We start from the raw sequence: 7,644 nt of genomic DNA on the forward strand, positions 1-7,644 counted from the left end.
TCTTGCATAGAGAGATTCATTTTGCATTCAAAGGACATGCTCCAAACACAAATAACATCTTCTTGTCAAATATATATCTCCAGAATACTTAATTCATGTTGGCGTGTTGCAGCTGAAACCACCGTGTGCTTTATTTGTTAAAAGATGTGCAAATCACGTTTAATCATTCTACAGATTTTCTTTCCTCCTCATACTGGAAATGAGAGCAGACTCAATCTACTAAAAAAGTTGATTCCTGAAAAAAAAAAAAAAAAAAAATCTACTAAAAAAGTTGATTCCTGAAAAAAAAAAAAAAGAAAACTGTGCTGTTACACAGTTTAACATCCACTTTCAAATATCACCAGATTTCTTCAGAAGGGGCTAAGGACAACTTTCCATGAAGTAAAACGAAGCAAAGGCACGTCAGCAGGGAAGAAACTGTTACTCTCTCTCCTCTTATTCTATACTTGACTAGAATTTGAAAGTAGATCAGATGATGCACTTGCAACAAATTCAAAAGTACATTTTGTGCGATCCAGGGAATATAAAAAATAATTGACATAAACAAACTGGCAATTATTAGTTGAGGGTTGGTAAGCACAGCTTCAGACAAGAGTTTCTTCAGAGTCACTCCAGAATTTCAAAGGAACAATTCAGCGATCACACATTTCCATCAAAAGGGTGTACTTCAGAATGGTAACATAACAAAAATCAGAGCCCAGTGTGAAAATAGGAAATCTGGTCATCTCTTAAATCAAATAAAACCAAGGTGAATCAATATGATGACGCAAATGTACGCTTTATGTATCTAATTTGTCAGTGTAACATGCTTCCCACAGAATTCAAAAAAAAACCCTGAAATGTTTGAAGCAAAGGAAGAACGTGTCAAGGCAAAGTCAGAGGCACTCCAATGATTTATTAGGTTGGAACATTCAAGAGGAGTTCATGCTGCTGCCATCCAAACAAGCCTGTAGGGAATCACGTAAAAATAAGTACCAAGCTGATTTAACCAGCTACCAGGCCCTCAGCTCTGCTGCAACTCCATAATGACCCATGTTGTAACATAATCATCCTGTCACTTCTGTGCTCTGCTTTTTCTTCTGCATATCAGTGAATTTATGCCAATTTAATCCTTTTAAAGATACAGTGGCAAAACCTTATTGCTTTTAATAAGTGTATTCTTTTATTCTTTTAAATCTGCCTTCCTTTCTGTATGATTTTGCTTTTCTGCATTTATTTTCTTTTACCTAAACAAGGAAAAATATTATCTGTGTGTAATATCAGACTTATGCAGACTCACTCTCAGATTTGCATTACCTGCATCAGCTGATTTTCAGAAGTAAGAGGTCAGAGAAATTTGAGCTGATATTCTGACAATAGTAGACCAAGTGTGTGTAAATTAATTACTTTCGGTCAAATATCCATGGCATTACCTTCTACAAAGGTCTTACTGATACTTTTTTGACCCCAAAAGACAAAGAAACTTCTTAATACCTTCACTCAGACTTACTGAAGGAAAACCAGTTCCTGGATGAAAGATTATCTGCTATCTCCTTGGAAAATTCAAGGGCATTGTCCTTCTTTTGACTAACAGATCTAAAGTCTTATCTTTTGTATGTATACAGGAGGCCACTGAAGACCTTAATGATAAAAAGTTCTGTTTCCTGGGCTCAGCTGTATAAAATTCTTCATATATCTCATCTAACCAAATTTAAAGAAAATCATTAAAATGAAAAATTAGACCATTTTGCAAGGGGGTGGATATCACAGCTTTCAGAGATTTGTCCTGGTGCATGGACAGACACAGTAGGAAGCAACAGGAAGGACAAAATATAACCTGTCTAAATATAAGGGATTACCAAAAGTAGTCTCAGCAAAGCTGTTACTAATCTTTAAAGCATTAGTGATTTGTTTTTTCAAGCCCAATTCTTGTCGAAAGGGCCAAGGTCACAGGGCCTTTTGCACAGGACAAGAAGGGTGTCATTTCTTCAGGTACGTATGAGTTGACCTCGTCACAAATGTGTAACTGAGCATGGTCAGAAACAGGTGAAGAAGGCCATGATCACGCTCAATTACAATGAGGGATGTGAATAGAGAATTTCCTGTGTCAAATGTGATTGCTTTGAGCACTGGGCTAAAGAACTAAAGTTAGGCCTTTAGAATTATGCAGAAGTTGTTAGAATTACTTAAAACTTAGTAAGATTTAGAGTTACCTAAAAACATTGAGTCGTACAAAGTAGAACAATGTTAAACACAGGCTCCAAAGTCCATCCCCCTCACTTCTTTGTCAACATATTTCACTAGCACATTTCAGTGTGAAACACAGTCCTTTTCCCCGGGAGACAGGATTTTTTTTAAAACACCTTTTAAAAAATTTTATATTTGATAGAAACAGTTATCACAATTATAATAAATTTTTATTAGGCTTAATTGCATATAATTAAAAATAACTGGATATAATTAGAAAAGCCCTAAATATCTAATATCTTCCAGCCTTCTGCCTCTTTCCAATTTCTCTTTGTAGGAATTTCCTTCATACTCTTTCTAGCCTGAGAATTCTTGTAATGCTATAAATTTCCTTCATTCTGCTCCAAGAATTCTTTTCTTTCCCTGACATCACTGTAATTTGACAAATTGATTTTGAGGTTTACATGGAAACAATGGAAAATTCATAATGGAATGTAGAATGTGCTGAGAGTGTTTGGAGGTGCTGGAAGTTTTTGAAGTCAAGTTTGATGGAGATTTGGGCAACCTGATCTGGTGGAAGGTGTCCCTGCCCACGGCAAGTGGGGGTTGAACTAGAGGATCTTTGAGGGTTCCTTCCAACCTGAGCCATTTTACAATGCTGTGATTCTGGTATTTTCATTTTAATATGAGTCCTTGGGGCAACCTCAATATCTTAAGAAAAGAGCTGTTATTTGTCTGCATAGGTCAACAGTAGAACATCTGGATCATAACTTGACACCCTTATTTTGGCAACAGAAGAGGAAAGATGAAAGGAAAAGATTAATACATCTATTGAAGTGTATAACAGTAGTTTAGAATTTGCAGAATGTGAACTCATATATCAGAAATATGCAAGAACCCTAAAAGTTGGACACAGTTATTTCCTCACGGATGCAATTCCATGAGTTAGTTCTCTTTGTTACCTTCTTTTCATGTGTGTTGTCTCATTACAGTATTATTAAATAAGATACTTAATTGCTTTATAACTTAAATATTTCAAAATTTTTCTCTTATAAATGGGTTTAGTAGTTGCTTTCAGGGGGGGCTCTCAATTAGCAAAACTAAGTTCCTAGAAATTGTTACTTTATGAAAAGTAAGCAGAATTAAACTGACTGATAAGAAGGTTGTGGGTTGTTTCCTTGCTCACCTTGTTATTAGCTTTACTGTTTAGCAATGCTTTTAAACATTTAAAACATTTTTAAACATTTAAACAGAGTTATGGATTTCCTCTTTGCCGGTAATAACCTTAAAATTCAAAGGAGATTTCTGATTACAGGAATGGAGAAATACAGTCAGAACTGGTTGTTTAAATAAAATATTCACACCTGTACCTTTTCAGCAGGCTGAAATTAGGATTGCAACTTCTGTTTCGGGGGTAATCCAACAGCCTTCTAAGAGAACATTTTCACCAGAATTTGTAAATTTTACTCTCCCTTTTCTGAAGTGCTGTATGACTACCAAGAGCAGCAAAAATATAGTTACTGTCTGTGCTACTGCCCTTCACTGGGAAGAAAGATAGGGACATCATATTTACTTCAGCTGGAGCATTTGAATGACTGGTAAAAGTATAAAACTTATGTGACCCAATAATTTCACTGCTGCCAGCAGGAATAGTTTCACTGCAGTTCAATTAATTTTACCAATTTTACTCTTCTACAGCTATAAGTTATTTCTTAGCTTAAATTCCATGCTTGCTACTTGTGGACTTTTTATTAGGCTTATTTTATGTGTAGATAAATGGAGGGTCATAGAGGATTAGCAATTTGCCTGAGATTCAATAACTCTTACTTGTACACAATTCAGCCAAAAATAGGAAAGTTTACATATGATTCTCTTCTCTTAGCATAGTCACAGAGAGACATCTCAGATTACTGGAGCATTTTGGAAATCCTGTGAGCACAGAAAGATTGAAATGGTCAGGAAAAAACAGGGAGGAAGAAACACTCATGCGCAAAAAAAAAAACAACTTAGTATTTGCTCAGGACTTGGGCTGTTTCCACGTTACCCTGAAAATCAAAACCAGAATTCCACGTGCTGTGATCATCATTCTTGCATTAGAATAGACATTTTTTTTTCAAAATTGGGTTTTCCTAAATTATTAATTTTAAGAGCATTCAATCAACAAGGTTGCTTTACAAAAGCTGAGGTTCAAATTTCACAATTCAGTGGGAATACTTGCAACACCAGATTCATTCTGGTTCCTTCAAAGCTGCTTCACAATTCATGTTTTCCACAACATCTGTCTACAATATTAGTATTTTCTTTTATTATCCCAGCATTAAATCATCCATTAAATTACTCTCTTCTTCCTTTAGCAATGTCATTATTTAACTTAAGGGAATCTTCTTTGTGCTTTATCACATAAATTTATGATTGGTATCTTTTCTTGTGGAATGCTGGCATCTTACTAGGCCTTCTGTCCTACTCCAGCTTCCCACCAAGCTTCATAATAATTGCTGTTTGAATTGTTTTGATTCTCTGTCCTAGTTAGGACAGCTGAGTTCATCATGGTATGGGTGTAACCCAAAACTGTGTGTTCTATAGCCTTCCATGTCATTTCCCAGAAACTGTTGTCAATAGACTATTAGCACCTCTGCCCATAAGAGCCTGACTCCTCAGGCTATAAACTAGGTGTTAAGAGGCCTGTGAGATAGGAGGATGCTCTTACCTTTTATGGAACTCCCTGAGGGAAGAACTGACCATTCCTGCCTGAACTGGAGAATATATAAACCTGGAGTTTCAGAACTTTTCAACCACTCGTGGGATCCAGAGGAAGACTGCAGCTCATTGCTCTCAACCTCAGCTGGACTGCAATCACCGCTTCTGACCAGACTGCAGCAGCTCTCCCACCAGCAGGTTTTTCCCCTCTCCCTTTACTTTGGACTCAAGCGGGGCCCAGGGAACACCACTTTGCTCATGCCCCAGGGTACTGGGTTAAACATTTGGGTTTTGTGGGTTAAGACCAATTGTTTGTTTGTATGATTGTACTTACTGTATTATTTTAATAAATTGTTATTCTGACTTTATAATCTCTCCTTTGAGTTGGGTTCATTACCCCTGCTGGTTAACTCTTAAACCAGCACATTCTCTTATTGTTGAGACTTCATGTCTGAATCATAAGGTAATTCAAATTGCAAATGATCATAACATTAAGCTGATCTTCAGGTTCTGTTTGTGATCTTCATTAAGTCACCTCTTATTCTTTTTACTTGAAAGTATTTACCTCTTCCATACCTCCTGCATTTAATTTGTAGACCCCCAAAATTCAATGTTTTATCTACAGTTCATCTTCTTCATTACCTTTTTATGTAAAAAATTATTGTCAATATTTGTGCAAAGAATTATCTGAGTTTACAATACGTTTCCTTTTGACTTTTCTTTTGTTGCATATTATTCAATTGGATTGTATTAAACTGACTGGACAGCTATGGAGAATTGAGAAGCTGCTAATCCCAATTATACCTTATCTGTAAAAGAGAAATTAATTTCATTTAAATCTTACCAGGTATTGATAAGCATGGGCTCTGATGAGGGTATTAGACCCAGTAATTTAATTTTTTGTCCTCTCTTTGTCTCATTTCTCTTCTACCAGATGTTGTTTTATCTTTAAGATGTGTTGCAAGATTCTGAATTACAGTAATCACAGGGGAGAGTTTTGGTCTTGTGCTTTGGAGGACAGTGGTTCAAGTCCTTTGTTGTACCCCTGAGCACTGGGATGCCATTCAGAGGGACCTGGACAAGCTCAAGAGGTGACCCTGTTCTTGGGCTGGAGAAATCCCAGTGTCAACACAATTTGGGGGGTGAAGGAATTGAAAGCCCTGTGGAGGAAGAACTGGAGAAGGACTCAGAGATCCTGGTGGATGAAAAGCTGAGAGAGCTGGGACTGTTTAGCCTGCAGGAGGCTCTGGGAGATTTTATTGCGACCTTTCAATACTTCAAGGAGGCTTATAAATAAAGACAGGAACAGAGTTTTTAGTAGAGCCTACTGTGACAGGACAAGGGGCAATGATTTTAAAGTAAAAGAAGGTAGAGCCTTAGATTAATTCTTCTTCAGAACAGGAACAATCAACAGAAATGGCAAATGATGAAGAAGGAACACACAGTCAATGACTGTTGCTAATTTATACTTATGGTTAAAATTTAAAAACAGAATAAAGATTTAAAGCATGTATGCATGAAGTGTGAGTGTGGCGGCCGCCTGCTTGAGTGGAAGGATGTGTGTGTGTATGTGAATTGAAGAACAATTCATATCAATAATGCCTCAGATAAAACTACAATTATGCAACAATATTACCTCAACCACAATATCCATACCCTAACATATTTCCCCTTTAAATAAAGTTGATGCTTTTCACCCAGTTACATACATACCCTCAGATAAAAGTCCTACATGACCCACCCGTTAAAAACCTTTAAAAACCCCTTGATTAATGGAAGTTACATAGTTAATTAAGTTACTTAGTATATAGAGCAATAATAAAGTTCTAATAAAGGCCTTTTAGGTTTAGGCCCTGAGTTGTATAGTTAGTTAAGATAAGGTTGTTTTATGTTAAGAAAGGTTTTAGAGTTGTACTGTTCTATAACTTGTTATTATAATAAAAAAGGGGGATATGTGGGAAAGGGTTAACACTTTACAGGAAGATTATCACAAGGAAGGATGGGAAATGTAGTCTCTGCAGCAGGCCCCCAAAGAGAGTACTCCACTGCTCATGCCCACTGGAAGGATTCGAGAATGATCCTTGGGGAAATAGCACGTGCTCCATTATGTAACCTCTTATGAAATCGAGGAGTATAAAAACGTGTGCTTGGCCGTTAATAAACGATTTGCCAGCTTGCACTCAGTCCGGTGGGTCCGTACCTAACTGCCACAGCTAGACTGGTTACAAGGAATAACCAGGTTATGGTGACGATGGGGAAACACCAAAGCAGGTTGCCCAGAGCAGTGGCAGATGTCTGATCTGTAGAAACATTTGATCAAGGTCAGGTTGGATGGGTCTCTGAGCTGTCTGACCTGGCTGAAGGTATTGCTGCTCATTGCATTCTGTTGCTTACTACATGACCTGTAAAGGTTCCTTCCAAACTGTAATATTATGATTCTATAATTCTAGGGTTCTATGATTCTATTCATCTATTATTCCATTCCACATGTGTTTTCCATTTGCTATCTCCCTTGCTCCTGTTTTAACACTCATTTACGTATGCCACATTTTGATAATATGGAATAACATGATAACACAGGTTCATCTTCCATTACTGGCAAATGCAATTTCTTTTCCTACAACTTTTCCATAGCTGCTGTGTCTCTGGTGAGGCTCAGAGGATTGTATGAATTGTATGAGGCTCCTACAGAGATGTCCCACTCATGGTCAGGTCAGACAGCAGCCTGATCTAGTTGAAGATGCCCCTGTTTGTTGCAGGGAGGGTTCTATGACTCCATGA

General features: G+C 37.2%; 2 long non-coding RNA genes across 2 annotated transcripts in view; one reads left to right on the forward strand and one right to left on the reverse strand.

Annotated features, from left to right (window-relative positions):
- LOC108500338 overlaps positions 1–957 on the forward strand; it is a 25,566-nt gene extending 24,609 nt beyond the window's left edge. The window contains exons 3-4 of the long non-coding RNA XR_001875833.1: positions 855–863; positions 947–957. This is a non-coding gene — a long non-coding RNA (uncharacterized LOC108500338). The remainder of the gene's footprint in view (positions 1–854; positions 864–946) is intronic.
- Positions 155–7,260, reverse strand: LOC108500339. The gene is made up of 3 exons (XR_001875834.1): positions 7,217–7,260; positions 3,994–4,095; positions 155–235 (listed from the first exon to the last, which is right to left on the reverse strand). It is a non-coding gene; the product is annotated as an uncharacterized LOC108500339 (long non-coding RNA).
- Between the last annotated feature and the right edge of the window lie 384 nt (positions 7,261–7,644).

Source organism: Lepidothrix coronata, unplaced genomic scaffold, assembly GCF_001604755.1.
Source record: "Lepidothrix coronata isolate B3197 unplaced genomic scaffold, Lepidothrix_coronata-1.0 Scaffold89, whole genome shotgun sequence".
Taxonomy (NCBI): domain Eukaryota; kingdom Metazoa; phylum Chordata; class Aves; order Passeriformes; family Pipridae; genus Lepidothrix; species Lepidothrix coronata.